The 16,402-nt window shown below is 43.6% G+C and overlaps 1 long non-coding RNA gene across 1 annotated transcript; it reads left to right on the top strand.

The window, feature by feature from the left end:
• Positions 1-39: 39 nt before the first annotated feature.
• Positions 40-5,697, top strand: LOC118218969. The gene is made up of 4 exons (XR_004763613.1): positions 40-122; positions 2,044-2,111; positions 2,452-2,569; positions 5,230-5,697. It is a non-coding gene; the product is annotated as an uncharacterized LOC118218969 (long non-coding RNA).
• Positions 5,698-16,402: the final 10,705 nt, after the last annotated feature.

Genomic DNA, 16,402 nt, shown 5'->3' with positions numbered 1-16,402 from the left:
CCTTACTTACCTGTTTACCTGCTCAACTGAATGTTCGATGGGTGGAGTCATCTGTTGTGGAGTGGAACTGAGGTAAGAGAAGCTGAAGATAAAGGGCTGCGGGGAGGAATGGGAATCTGCAGGTATAATTTATTAGCTGCATCAGTCACGGTATTTAATAAGTTATGCAGAATAAACAAATATTTCATCCATGTAGATCTTTGCCAAATTTTAGCACATACAGTGAGCACCATAATTCATTGGACAGTGACACATTTTTTGTTATTTTGGTTCTGTACTCTAGCACTTTGAGTTTGAAAGGATACAATGACAATGAGGTTGAAGTGCAGAGTGTCAGCTTTAATTTGAGGGCATTTTCATCCATATCGAATGAACCGTTTAGAAATGACAGAACCTTTTGTACATGGTCCCCCCATTTTAAGGTACTACAAGTATTTGTTGAATTGGCTTCACAGATGTGTTTCGTTAGGCAGGTGTATTAATTTGTGTCGTTAGTGAATGCAGAAGAGAGCTGTTGATGTCTAGTCTTGATTCTAGACTTTGCAATTGCCTTTGGAGATTGTTGTTGGGGTGTGACAACATGAGGAAGACAGCAGTGTCGATGCAAAATAAGCCGGCCGTCATAAGGCTCAGAAATGAAAATTAATCAATCAGGAACATTGCAAAAACCCTGGGCATGCCCAAGTCAACAGTTTGGTTCATCATTAACAAGAAAAAAAACAACTGGTGAATTCAATTATGTCAAAAGACCCGGTAGACTGAGGAAGACCACTGTAGTGGATGACCGGAGAATACTCTCTATGGTGAAGAAAACCCCCCTGACAACAGCCCAACAGATCAAAAACACTCTCCTTGATGCAGGTGTAGATATGTCAAAGTCTACCATACGTAGAAGACTACACCAGCAGGACTACAGAGGGTACACTACTAGATGCAAACCACTGATAAGCCTGAAGAACAGAAAGGCGAGATTACAGTTTGCTAAAAAGCACCTAAAAAAGCCCCAAGAGTTCTGGAACAAAGTCTTGTGGACAGATGAGACAAAGATTAACATGTACCAGAGTGATGGAAAGAGGAAAGTGTGGAGAAAAAAAGGAAATGCCCATGATCCAAAGCATACCACCTCATCTGTGAAACATGGTGGAGGGGGTGTTATGGCTTGGGCCTGTATGGCTGCCAGTGGAATGGGCTCACTTGTCTTCATCGATGATGTGACTGCAGACAGAAGTAGAACAATGAATTATGAAGTCTACAGAAATATTTTATCTGCTCAGATCAAACCAAATGCCTCCAAACTCATTGGACGGCACTTCATCATGCAGCAAGACAATGACCGAAACATACTGCTAGAGCAATGAAGGGGTTTTTGACGGCCAAAAAGTGGAAAATCCTTGACTGGCCGAGTCAATCACCGGATCTGAATCCAATTGAACATGCATTTTACATGCTGAAGAGGAGACTGAAGGCAAAGAGTCCCCGAAACAAACAGGAACTGAAGATGGCTGCAGTACAGGCCTGGCAGAGCATCACCAGGGAAGATACCCATCGTCTGGTGATGTCTGTGCATCGCAGACTTCAAGCAGTCATGCATGCAAAGGATGTGCGACCAAATATTAAAAATGATTACTTTATTCTACATTATGCTAAACTGTCCAATATTTTTTGATGCCTGAAAATGGGGGGGGGGCTATGTGTAAAAGGTTCTATAATTTCTAAACGGTTCATCCGATATGTATGAAAATAGCCTCTAATTAAAGCTGACAGTCTGCACTTCAACCTCATTGTCATTGTATCCTTTCAAACCAAAATAACAAAAAATGTGTCACTGTCCAATGAATTATGGTGCTTACTGTACATATATCAGGCCTATTCAACAACTCGTGAATTATATTGATGTTGGGACTTAGAGTTCTCCAATATCTGTAGGCTGAACACAGAAATAAGCCTTTTTGATTATAACAAACCATCTCAAGACAAATAGCCTACTACAGACAGAAAATTAAATAAAAAAATAAATAAATAAACTATTTAATGCTCCACCAGTCTCCCTGCCAGTCACTGACCCATTAACATCCTGAATGATGGCCCTATGTAACATGCTAAAGTGTGAGGTAAGTAATTTTTTTATTTCTTATTACAAAATAATAAGAAATAACAAGCATGTGCTTTTGTTTATAAGTTTATGTGTAATTTTTGGTATTTTGTCTGTACATTTTCTTGTGCCTTCCCGAATCAACGGTTTCTTTTCTCTCTTTTTTTTTTTTTGTTGTTGACAATTTTTAAGGTTATTTGCCCTTCGTATACTCATCAAATGTGTTTGTGAAGTATTAAAATAAAATAATAAAAAACTAACGAGAGCTGACTTTCCACGATACCTGCTCTTACCAGTTCCACTTCATTTTATTCAAAATGCGTCACAAGACACTTTATTTTATTTTATTTGCATTTCAGGGCTGAAATGTGAGATCTGACCCACAGTCTCTTTCTCCAGTCGGGAGTATCTGGAGACGGGACGTGTCAAAAGCAAAATGGACGGATCAAAAGCATGTTTCTATTGGTCAATGATTCGGTGAGTCACGTATATTATCCAATCAAAAGCATGATCCAAAGGCGTAGATGTATCAAGATGGTTTTGACGTTTCTGAGACGGCATATCTGTTTTTGTTGTCGGTCCTGGAGGTGAATAGTAGGCTATGTCGGTGCATAAATTATGCGCGAAAACAAAAGTTGTGGTATTTGTGTAATCTGTTAATTTACACAATTTATTTGAAAATGGCATTTGATCGTCAGTGATTACGACGCTGAAGTTGGCTCCCGATTCGCAGCTCCCGACTCGAAAATTCCGCTCCACCTTAAATTGGCGAGGTCTCTTTCCAGCAGGTTCTTGTTATCTTAGCAGATTCCTGGCACACTTAAATGTTTTTGGGACCAGGACTTTGTTTCACGGTCTTTGTCTAAACTATTTAGCCAATCTAATATGCAGTAAAGTCATGTTTGGTGTTGATGGAGAGCTAATATCATGAGCTGTTAGATGGTCTCATTCTATGTTGAGAACGTTGTCATTCAAAGTTTATGTGTCACATGAAAGTGAAACGCCAATCACGGAAATTGAGCTATGCAGTTGTTACACTTGAAATTGTGAAAATGGCGACACTATGTTTGAACAGTTGTCTGACTCCAGTGCTTTGGATGCTGTTTGGAATAAAATTATTATTATTATTATTATTATTCACAAATATGATTTTTACATTGTAAAATAAATGGTACTATTGTGCTAAACTTTATGCAACCCACATACATACAGTACATTAATTGGGCAAACATATGTCTGGATAGTTTTGTAAGATTAAAAAATGTTTTAATAGGCCAAAATATTTTCCATTATTATATGTATTTATTTATTCACCGCCCCACCCCTTTTTTATATCAAAAGTATTGATGTCAATACTTTTAAAGGCCTAGATTTTGCAAGTTATAATTATAGGCGTATAGACAGTGCTTTGTATGGGTGAGTATCTTGGCATTTTTGTACATTGAAAACGTGTTTTTGTTGAGATTTCATTATGTACTGTGTTTTCTATGAGTAACTGGTAATAATAATAATAATAATAATAATAATGCATATAAATGTATGTACCATAATGAAATCTGGAGAGAGATATACACATGTATACATACATATGTATACACATACATACAGTTGAGGCCAAAAGCTTACATACACCTAGGCTAAAGATATTCAAACTCAGTCTTTCATAACTCTGCACATTTCGTGTTGCCATACATTTAGTTTGGCAAGTTAATTAAGGCATCTGCTTTGTTCACATCAGAGGTAATTTTAAAACAATCGATTAGAGACATTTATTTCAGCTTTAATTCACTATATTCAAATTCCAGTGGGTCAAAAGTTTACATACACCTAGTTTAGTGTGTCTTTAAACAGTCTGGAAGATTCCAGAAATTGATGCAATTACTTTTTACCATAACTTTTGTCATAATTAGGAGTTAACTGGGAGTTAATTGGCACATGTGGCTGTATTTAAGGGCCTACTTTTAGAGCCACTGCCTTTTTGCCCATGATACGATGGGAAAATCCAAGCAACTCTGCCAAAATATTGTGGACCTCCACAAGTCTGGTTCCTCCTTAGGAGCAATTTCCAAACAACTGAAGGTAACACGAACATCTGTACAAACAATTGTATACAAATATAAAAACCTTGGGACCACAGACACTGCAGAGTTCAAATTAACTCCTAGGGCTAAACAAACTATGGTCAGAAAGGTTCAACTGAACCCCAAGACAACAACAAAGGAACTGGTGAAGGAGTTGGCAGCATCAGGTACCAAAGTATCTACATCCACCATTAAGAGAATCCTACATTGCCATGGCCTGAAAGGCTGCTGTACAAGGAAGAAGCCCCTACTCCAAGGCCGGCATAAAAAATCCAGAATGAACTAGAAATACTGAAGCAAGACCTCAAGACATCAGCTAGAAAGTTAAAACTTGGTCAGAACTTGGTCTTCCAGCAGGACAATGATCCTAAGCATACCTCCAAAGTTGTAACAAAATGGCTTGAAGACAACAAAGTGAAAGTATTGGAGTGGCCATCACAAAGCCCTGACCTGAATCCCATAGAAAATTTGTGGACTGCACTGAAAAAGCGTGTCCGAGCAAGGAGGCCCACAAACCTGACTGAGTTACACCAGTTCTGGCAGGAGGAATGAGCAAAAATTCTGGCAAAGTATTGTGAGAAGCCTGTGGAAGCTTACCCCAAGTGTTTGATTCAAGTTAAGCAATTAAAAGGCAATGCCACCAAATACTAACAAAGTGTATGTAAACTTTTGACCCACTGAAAATCTGATATAGTACATACAAGCTGAAATAAATGTCTCTTAGCTATTATTTTGAAATGACCTCTTATGGAAATAAAGTAGATACCCTAATTGACTTAACACAGGAAATGCATGGTAACATGAAATGTGTGGAGTTGTGAAAAATTGAGTTTGAATGTCTTTAGCCGAGGTGCATGTAAACTTTTGGCCTCAACTGTAGCCTACAAGTTAAACTGTATATATAGATGTGGTGGGGGGGCGTGGTTTGTGCGTTGGCTGCAGAGAGAGAGTGGGCGGGGCGGCTCTCGGACTCTGCGCCACAGCTGTTAGAGGTTGCTAATCAGCACCGCTCTTTAAATGTTTAATTGTTTAACGATGTGCTGATTACCTTGACAGTGAGCCTGGGTGTTTTAAAAGGCGTTCGCCGAGGCAGACGGGCTGGCTGGTGACGGAGGAAGTACGGCAGTACGGCGATTGTATTGTAAAAACCCCATGTAACCGGGTGAACGAAAAGCCGTGTGTTCGGCTACAAATAAAAAAGAAGTGATTACTTCGAACTTCTCTCTCTCTCTCTCTATACGCGAGCGGTGGCACTCACTTTGCCACAGTGGTGGCCCATACGGGGAGGAGAGTCTGGTATCGAGAGAAGAAAGCAGAAACGGTTCAGCCCACCAGCCACGCGAAGTAGAGTCCGGGATGGATCCTAACCTGAACCGGGGAGAGGTAGCACAGCCTCTCGTAGCGCTGGCGCGGATGCTAGAGGGGATGGCTCAGATGCAGGAAAGGCAGGCAGCGGTGCACGCTGAGCAGATGGAGGCGCTGCGTGCACAAGCCTCCCTCCAGACGCAGGCGCTGCGACAGCTGGCCGCCGCCAGCGAAGCCAGCTCCCGGGACCACCAGTCCCGTCCCCAACTCCGGATCCAGATCCACAAAAATGACCGCCGAGGATGATGTCCAGGCGTTCATAGAAAGTTTTGAGGTGGCAGCGGAGGCGTGCCAGTGGCCCTTGGTGGAGTGGGTGGTACGTCTCCTGCCCCTCTTAACTGGCGATGCTCAACAGGCGGCGCATGGGCTGCCTCCCGGCGCTCCCGCCTGATTACAACTCCGTCAAGAGGGCGATTCTGGACCGGCTGGGCTGCAGCCCGGAGGATCAGAGGCGCCGGTTCCAGGAGGCAAACTTGAGGGCGGGAGACCGGCCCTTCGCCTACGTGCAACGCCTGACCGACAAGGCCGGCATTGGCTACAGCCAGAAATCCGGTCCACAGGGGGGTCGTCAAGCAGGTCGTCCTGGAGCGGTTCGTGGAGGGGCTGCCGGAAGGGACGGCTACTGGGTTCGGTGCCATCGACCAACCAATTTAGACGGGGCAGTCACGCTGGCGGAGGACCACTTGGCGCTTTACCCTGGCTCCCAGCAGCAAGAGCGGCCGGAACCGGCTCCCCGGAGGAGACCCCCTCTTCGTGCTGGCCCTTCTCCTCTTCCCCGTGCCTCGACCCCTCCCCTCCCTCGACCTAATTTCCCCTCTTCTTATTTTCCCTCTACAGACCCAGGCTCAGTGGCAGGGGGCTCCGCCTCACTGAGGGCTCCTCAGGCGCTCGGACCGGGGTGTTGGCGGTGCGGGCAGCCGGGTCATCTGCGCCGCGACTGTCCGATCGTGGAAGTGGGGCAGCTGGTCCGGGTGGTCGGACCGCCCACTTCCGCCTCCGATCCAGAGGGAGCGTACTGCATCCCGGTAAGGGTGCAAGGGAGTGAACACCGGGCGCTGTTGGACTCGGGGGCTACGCAGTCCATGATACAACAAAGCCTGGTTCGATCCGAGGCATTGGTGAAGGCGTCCTGGGTTTCCGTTCGGTGTGTGCACGGGGATGTGCACGAGTATCCTGTAGTACCCGTGGAAATTCGTTACCAGGGAAAAACGCATATTCTGAAGGCTGCGGTTAGCTCCCGGCTCTCGCACCCCCTAATTTTGGGCACTGATTGGGCGGGGTTTCGAAAGATTTCTGGGAACCTGTTTGGGGTCTGACCACGATTGATAGGGATGTGTGACGTCTGTCCGACACGGCCGAGGGGGGGGCAGACCCAGGTGAGCCTCAGGTTGAGACTCCCCGGGTCCCGGTGTTCCATCCCATGGAGGATTTCCCACTCGAGCAGTCTCGGGACGACACCTTACGCTTTGCCTATGACCAAGTGATGCGCATTGATGGTCAGCAGGTGCGCCCCGACGCAGTACTCTCTCACCCTTATTTTTCTATCATTAGGGACAGGTTGTATCGAGTTGGTCGTGACGCTCAGACCGGTGAAGAAACGACCCAGTTGTTGGTACCAAAAAGCTGCCGGGAAATGGTTTGATTACTTCGAACTTGTCTCTCTCGCTATACGCGAGCGGTGGCACTCACCTTGCCACAGTACAACGGTTAGTTGGAGTTTGGGTTGCTTACAGCAGTAAAATTGAATTTCATGATTGGAGGCGACAGTGATAACGTTGTCGTAAATATTGTTTCCCCCCATTATTACCCCATAACGTGGCAGTTTTTTTTGGAATCCTGTAGAGTAGTAGTCCTTCCTCGACTCAGTGCACACACTGACGCCGCGAACACATAGGGTTCCGTTTCTTAAATTATTTGTACATGTCCGGTCTGTGGTCCCGATTGAATGAGTAATTGATTGAATAAATTTGTAGTTTGTAATGAATTTGCTTGTCTGCGACTCCCTGATCTGACATCAGTTTCAAGGGGGTTTCCCGGCGTCGTAGCTGGTTTCCAGGGGATTCCCCCTGGCTAACGTGGATGACAGACAACAGGAGCAGAGTTAACACCATCCTACAGCCATCCTGCTTGTCTCTTAGGAGTGATGATTCATATCGGCGTGTAAGCACACACACATTACAGCGTTCCTGCTCTGAACATGGACTCAGGCTGGTTTATCTGAATGTACAGAGTAAACGGGCAAATGCTGACTTGTGCATCACATCTCATGTACAAAATCTATGCTCAAATGGTTTTAAGGCCATGTCTGAAGGGTTTATCTATGCTTCCTGTACTTTCGGGGGCACTCGGTGCTGTGTGGTCTTCACTCATAAACCGGTTGGATTTTATTCATATTTTAATAATCTGACTTTTTATCCTAGGAGCAGGCATATCATAAGCTCCCCAGAAACCTGATGCTAAAGGCATTGTTCAGTTCTGTTGTGCAGAGTGACCGCAAATGACCAATGTAACACCAACAATTATAATATGAAGCTTATTTTTATATACACAATTTCTAGATGATCTTATTCAGATTCCTTCTCACATATAGCAAATCATCTAGCAGAATTGCAAAGTGAGACGCTGATCATGGAGGAAAATCATGAAACTCCACAACAGAGCCCATAACAATGCCTCTACATGCACAAGAGGTCTTCCAGTGTGGAGAGTATGTTTAATGTTCTTAAAATGTTTTCAGAAATCGCATGGCACTTTCTAAAATGGCCTTAACCTGATGCACTTAAAACTAGTTTTAACTATGCATATAAAGGTTATAGATAAATACTTATGTGACCTTTGTGACAGAAATTACTTGCACATGGAAAATAGAGTGGATTTCATATAAGCCATCTCTACTGAACTTGACTTGACTTTATTGTCCCTGTAGAGAAATGTGGATTGCAGCACTGTGTTATGTTAAAGGGCATCACAGACGCAGACAATAGAAAGTTATAAACATTGCAAATGTCACAGTAATAGTAGCACAGGAGTATACAATATGCAGGGGTGCTACACAGGCAGCCCAGTGTGACACAGACAGCTGGAGCAGCCAGATCAGCTGGTATTAGGCGTGACTGGTGCCTGATGGCTCTCTGGTGTCTGAGTGAGTTCCAGTTTTATTTTTGAAAGTAGAAATATATAACTTGACATAACTGCGAGACAATATTTTACAGTAAGATAAGATTGCTATTAAGCTACTTGAACCAATTCATATGCAGATGAAGACATTTTATTGCAAAAGCAACTGTCAAACTGAGAAACATTATCCATAATCTGAATGCTGACTTCAGTGACTATTCAGTATATGGCTCCATCTAGTGGTGGTTTCTTTAATAGGTTTTATAAAAGGTTGTCAGGTTTTGAATGCCTTCACATTATGGTAGGCCTACCATCAAATGTATATCATGTTAAATGTCATTAAAAACAAATTATTATTATGATTATTACTATTACTATTATTGTAGTGGTAAAAATAGGTTAAGTTTCTGTCCTTTTGTTTCCTATGTTCCAGTAAACGTTTCCCACTTTTATCCACTTCACTGGGAGTTGGGCGCAGTTGTCTGACGTGTGTTGTAATGAAAATAAAAATGCATTATTGTTGTTGTTCTTGTTGAATTTATTTACAAAATAAATTAACATAAAACTGCAATAATAAACTTAGAATTAAAGTTCATTTAAAGTTTTCCAGATTCCACGGGTCCACTTTGGTTGTGCAAAACACGGTCAATGACCGTTTCCGCTCGCACCCGTCTACTCCCGCGGGCCCGCCTCACCGCACCATCTTAAATATAATTTATTCCCCCTTCTCCTATAGAGGGACACACTCATAAAATAATCAATGCACACTAAACAATAAATAACAAATACATGATAAATTCCATTATAATTTCAATTTAAATGTAGAACAGAATAAATAAACTTCATAATACCTTTTTGGGGTTCTAAACTAACATAAATTAATGGCTCCTACAATTATTATTAGTAGAAGTAGTAGTAGTAGTAATAATAATAACTTCAGAAAAAAAGTTGAATTGAGTGTATATTTTCCAGAAAAAATTAGCTCAATTAGATTACACATAACTCAAATGGGTGCCACCCATCGACCGTATGACAAGACCAGGTTAAAACAGTATATTGCTGGACCGAACCGGCCGACGTCACAGACAGGCGCGGTGTAACTTTATCAATCACTCATTACATTACATTACATTCATTTGGCAGACGCTTTTATCCAAAGCGACGTACAAGAAGTGCATTTTCATGATCGTAGACAACTGCTGAACACGGGTTCAGTAAGGTACAATTACTTATTTTGTACAGCTATTTCTAGCTGAGAACAATGAACACTAACCTGGTCTAACATCTGCAAAGCCAAACTAGGCAGAAGATTAAGCTAGAGTATTAGGACAAATACAATTTACCAAGAAGTGCAGGGATGGGGCAACATGTAACAAGTGACAAGGAAAAGGTTTTTTTTTTTTTTTTTTTTTTTTAATATATATATATATACACAGCATGGTGGTGGTTATTCTAGGTATAGTCTGAAGAGATGAGTCTTCAGGCCACGGCGGAAGATGGATAGTGAGGGGGAGGTTCGGAGAGGGACGGGGAGTTCGTTCCACCACTGGGGAGCTAGGGTGGAGAAGCTCTGTGATCCCTTTGGGCGGGTGGGAGGGGTTACAAGACGCCCTGCTGCTGCAGAGCGGAGTGGTCGAGCAGGCACATAGAATTGAGTCATGTCCTGCAAGTAGATGGGGGCTGTCCTGTTGGCGGCAGTGTAGGCAAGGGTCAGGGCTTTGAATCGGATCCTGGCAGCGACCGGTAGCCAGTGAAGCGATCGCAGCAGAGGAGTGACGTGGGAGAATTTGGGGAGGTTGTAGATGAGCCGGGCAGCGGCATTCTGAATCATCTGTAGTGGCTGTATGGCACAAGCTGGCAGGTTTGCAAGGAGAGAGTTGCAGTAATCAAGGCGAGAGGTCACCGTAGCCTGGACGAGCAGCTGGGTGGAGTGCGTCGTCAGGTATGGTCGAATCCGCCTGATGTTGTATAGGAGGAATCTGCAGGACCTTGATGTTGCCTTGATGTGCTCCTTGAGGTCCAGTTGGTCATCCAGGACCACCCCCAAGCTCTTGGCAGAGTGAGAGGCAGTCACTGTGGTGCCATCAACCGTGATTGAGAGTTCACGAAGCAAGGAGGTCTTGTGCGGGAAGAAGAGCAGCTCAGTTTTGTTGAGGCTGAGCTTCAGATGGTGGCTGGCCATCCAGGTGGAGATGTCAGCCAGGCAGGAAGAGATCTTATCATTAGTCAGTCAGTCACAGACATTCGCGTTTGTAGGGCTGGCCCCGCTGTTGCGGTCCGGCCAAATATAGATCAGTTCTAAAAACATAGAAGGTCCCTGTTCTTGCTGAAAGCATACAACCATTTATGATGTCTACAACAATGATAATTTGATGATACTCGTAGAGCAACAGTAATACACAAAAAGCCAACCTTCATGCTGATGCCTGTGACGCTCTGACCAGAGAAAGCTACTGTAACCCATCTAGTGACAAGTTATGACAAGGCTAGCTCTCAGAACTCTCAGAACGTTACAGCTTCATGTACTTGCTGTGCTTATTCTGTTATCGGCCTTTGTGAACAGCCCAAACAGTGGATTCTGGTTCAAGTGAGGAAGTGCCCATCAGACCAAAACTCAGTCATTTCCACAACTACATAAGTGTACTTATGCCTTAGTAATTGCAGCAGATATGGCTGTGAACTAAAATGTTTTACAAATAATTCAGACAATGTTTGATCGATCAGAGAAACAGTTTTCATGTCTATATGAGCACACATAGTGAATCACTGCCCATTCTTTCACTGCTCTGCCTCAGTTCCTGTAGATTCAGTGGCAAACCTGCAGTGATTAATGCACTTCAGACTGTGTTCTGCGGTGTACAGCTGCTTGGAGGCTTAAGGTAGTGAAGGGAAGTGTATGTTTCTGTATTTCTGTATGCACTCCTGGCCACTTCTGTCTAGGCCTGCAGCCTCGTCCCAGTCTCCACATTCCCAGTTACCATGGCGATGAGGGAGAGGAGCGATGGAGAGCTACGGGGAGGATGGAATGCAGCTCAGGGCCGTCCCGAGTGCACTCCTGAGAGGACCCGAAATGCTCTGGCACCCACCATGGTGACATACCGCCCCCGTCCCAGGCACTATAGTGTGCTGTTGTGTTGTGTGCTGAGATGCCTAATTACTGATGTAACATGCGTGTGTGACCACAGACAGAGCCTTCATGCCTGTGAGATGTGACCATATGAGGTGTGATGCTTATAAACTACTATCAAGACTGAGATAACTTAGTGAGTCTTTGGAGAATGCCACTGCATGCTGTGTAGTGGGTATTTCCCTGGTGCATATTGTACTAAATTCTGTTACAGTGGGAACATGTCGTCTGACCTGATGATTTCCTGTCTGCCTCATGTACCTGCTTTGAGTGGTTCCTATCAATTCAGAGATTATTTGGCATATTGTATGGTAGTTAGCATTTCTTATAGATGCTGGTAAGGTGTAATTTTATTGAAATTAGGCTTGGGGCTGCTGGATGGCTCATTCGGTTAAGGCCCCATGCTGAGGTGCATGGATGAGCCTCACGGCCTCGGGTCGAATCCGAACCGTGCCAGTGCCGACTGTGGCCGGTAGCTCCACAAGGCGACGCACGACTGTGTTGCCCAGGGTACGGGAGGGTTCAGTCAGACAGGGATCTGCGTTTCATCGCTCTCTAGCGATCCCCCTTGGGCGCTCATATGACTGCATGTCAGAGCTGCTTATGAAAGGTCTTCCTCCGGCATGAAAAACAGCTTTTGTGTTCTATTCAGACAGAACAGACATTGCCACACAAATACCTAACACAAACGCAATTTTCCCCCATGTGGAATAAGCCGGCATTTTGGATAAACAGAGTTGCGCGGTCTCTAATAAAAATGATTAGCATGGCTTACAGGCTCGTCACAGAACAGAAATAATATAAAATGACACCAATACAACAATCCTGTAATGTAATTACAGTATCACATTTTGCAGTAAATTATTGGCTTATCAATGTTCTGTGCAAAAGCTCTTATTAGATGCCACTGTTGACATTTTAAAGTTTGGCCTCTTTCCAGCTTCTCCCATTGTTATGCCTGGATTTATGACATGGTCAATCACTGTGACTCTAAATTCATTCAATACAGCAGCATTTCTTCTACCTGCTTGACCACAACCTCAGCCACAGCCTCAGCCACGACACGTCCGTCAGTACCAACTGCATTGGGCTGCTCCATGTTGTCAGACACTGCTGAATGTAGTGCTGTAAAACAGCCTTTTATGTTGGGATTACCAATCGTGCTGCAATGCGACTCACCTGGGCAATGTTGCTGGAAGTGATGAGACAGAATTGCAAACATCTTGATTTCATTTCACAATCCGCATGTCTAGCAATAATCACTGGAACATTGTACTAATACGAGACGACTGTATTGTGAAAACTGAGTGTGATTTAGAGTTGTGCACTTTGTGGGCAGGTACTGCAATTAGTGTCTTAGGGTAAGAATTTTGCCAGTCAGTTTGGCAAATTGAGTTTTCCACATTGAGCCAAAGCAATCATAACATACTGTAATGCATTTGTAATGTGTGACTGCAGATATCAGAAATGCATCTGAAAAAATGAGAAAAACTGTAGGGTCTCAGGAACATCTCAGAGACTGGATGTCATGCAAACCACACTTCTGCCCTGGTTTTGGCTTAGTGGTCTAATCCATTCAACTGATGTGCAGCAGATCCAGGTCAAACCTACAGGAAAACCATTTCTTTGAGAGGTAACATAAACATACCAGCTCAATAGACAAGCAGTGACTTTTCAGAATGTATTGAGTTGTGGTTACACTACAGTAACAGAAGCAAGCATTCATCAGACACTCCACAACTTCTCTTATAATGGATTTTATTTCCACTACTGTAGATGAATGTCATTGCTTCAACTGCAGATTTTAGCCCCATGCTGATCTACTCAAATTGAGCCCAAACATAATCCCATACAGAATATGAAATAAGTACTACTGTGTCACAGGAGTTCAATACATCACACAATAATAAATCATAACAGCAAAACATTCGATATTTTTATAATTCAGGTTTAATCATTCCATATTATTGTCTGAAAATACAGAAAATTAAAGCAAAAAAGAAACAAAAAAAAAACAATCATAAAAGAATTAATAAGGAAACTCAATCCATCATTGTTTACAGTAATGAAAGGAAATAAGTACACTGCAGTGATCATTCTGCATTCTCCCTATCAGCTGCATTTGCCAACAGAAATTTGCACATTGGAACTCTTGTGAAAATTAATGAAAGCAACTGTAAAAACTAGTAAAATGCACATTTAAGTGGAGGAGTTTGCCACTGGATTCTTTTAAAAAAGATGCAGATACAGGAGATAGAATTATTACTTCAAAAACATTTTACCCTGCCATCTTTTGGCATTATTACTCTCAATGTTATATTAATGTTTTAATAAAAGTACATAAACACACCTTGAACATTTGCAATATAAATGTATTAAAATGTAAAAAAATCACATTTAGACAGCAAGTGCTTAACCTGAACTGCTAAAAGATAATACTCTTATGTACAGGGGTTAGGCTGTACTAAGGTTTTATATATATATATATATATATACACATATATATATAATATTGGGCACAGCTGAAATTGCACTGGTAAGGCATTGGTCAAGGAAGGTTGCAAGTGTGTCGATGAGTGTGTGTGTGTGTGATTGGGTGAGAGTGTGTTTGTGTGTGTGAATTTGTGAATGTGTGTGCATGCATGCGTACATTTGTGGGAGTGACTGTGGATGTGAACATGTGTGTGTATGTGTGTGAGTGCATGAGTATGTGTGTGCCCGGATTGTGTGTGTGTATGGGTAAGAGAATGCGTGTGCGTGTGCACGCATGTATGTGTGTGTGCATGTGTGAGAGTATGATTGAGTGCATGAGTATGTGTGTGTGTACACACGGGTGCGTGTGTGTATGGATAAGAGAAAGTGTGTGTGCGTGCGTTTGTGTGAATGTGTGACTGTGTATTTGAGTGTGTGCGTGCAAGAGAATGAGTGTACGTATGTGTGTGTGCGTGAGAGTGCCTTTGTGAATGTGTGTGTGTTTATACGTGTGTATGTGTGTATGTATGGGTGTCAGAATGTTTGTGTATACATGTGTATATGGTGTGTGCACGCATGTATGTGTATGCATGTGTGTGCATGTGTGAGTGCATGAGTATGTGTGTGTGTGTGTGTGCGTATGGGTAAGAGAATGTGTGTGTTTATACATGTGTGTGCGTGCGTGCGTATGGGAATGTGTGACTGTGTATTTGAGTGTGTGCGTGCAAGAGAATGAGTGTACGTATGTGTGTGTGCGTGAGAGTGCCTTTGTGAATGTGTGTGTGTTTATACGTGTGTGTGTGTGTATGTATGGGTGTCAGAATGTTTGTGTATACATGTGTATATGGTGTGTGCACGCATGTATGTGTATGCATGTGTGTGCATGTGTGAGTGCATGAGTATGTGTGTGTGTGTGTGTGTGTGTGTGTGCGTATGGGTAAGAGAATGTGTGTGTTTATACATGTGTGTGCGTGCGTGCGTATGGGAATGAGAGTGTGTGTGTGTGCATACGGGTATGAGCGTGTGTGTGTGTGCATACGGGTATGAGCGTGTGTATGTTTGCATGCGCGCGTGTGTGTGTGTGATTGTGTGTGTCCGTGTGTAGGTGTGTGTGAGTGACTGGGTGTGAGAGAGTGTGCGTGCATAGGTCTGTGAGTGTGTGTGCATGAGTAAACATGAGTGTATGTATTTGTGAGTGCGTGTGCATGACAGAGAGAAAGGGTGTGTGTGAGAGCATGTGTGTGTGTGATGGAGTGTATGTGAGAGAGAGAGGGTGTGTTTGTGTGACTGGGTGTGTGAGAGGGTGTGTAGGTGTGTGAGTGCGTGTGTGTGAGTCTAGGTGCATATGAGTGTGTGTATATATGTGTGTGAGTGTGTGACTGAGTGTGTGTGTATGTGTATATGAGTGTGTGTGTATATAAGTGTGTGTGTGTGTATATGAGTGTGTGTGTGTGTATACATGTGTGTGTGTGTGTGAGTGTGTGTGTGTGTGATTGAGTGTGTGTATGTGTACATGAGCGTGTGTATATATACATGTGTGTGTGTGTGTGCATGTGTTCAAGTGTGTATGCGCATGTGTGTGTGTGTGTATGCGTGTGTGTGTGTGCATGTTTGTGTGTGCGCACATGTGTGTGTGTCTCTACTCCAGTTAGGAGAGGGACACTGAGAAGTGTGTGTATTGACACGTGTTTGTGTCTCTGCAGGCTTGTGTGTGTGTGCGTGAGTGCATGAGTTTGTGTGTGTGTGCGTGCGTTTGTGTGAATGTGTGTGGATGTGAGTGTGTGTGTGTGTGAGAGAGAGGGTGTGTGTGTGTATGAGTGACTGAGTATGAGAGAGAGAGAAAGTGTGTGTGCATACGGTTATGAGCGTGTGTACATATGCATGCATGTGTGTGCGCGTGAGAGTGCACTGGTGAATGTGTGCGAGAGATTGTGTGTGTTCATGTGTGTAGGTGTGTGTGTGTGCATGTGTGTGACTGGGTGTGTGAGTGATTTGGTGTGAGAGGGTGTGTATGTGTGTGTAAGAGTGTGAGTGTGTGTGCACGAGTGTGTGCGTGCATAGGTGTGTGAGTGCGTGTGCATGAGTGTGAGTGTGAGAGAGAAAGGGTGTGTGTCAGAGTATGTGTGTGTGTAGGTGTGGGTGTGTGTG

This window comes from Anguilla anguilla, chromosome 19 (genome assembly GCF_013347855.1).
Source record: "Anguilla anguilla isolate fAngAng1 chromosome 19, fAngAng1.pri, whole genome shotgun sequence".
NCBI lineage: Eukaryota > Metazoa > Chordata > Actinopteri > Anguilliformes > Anguillidae > Anguilla > Anguilla anguilla.
Note: the sequence above shows the minus strand (reverse complement) of the source record. Positions and strands in the feature narration are given on the sequence as shown.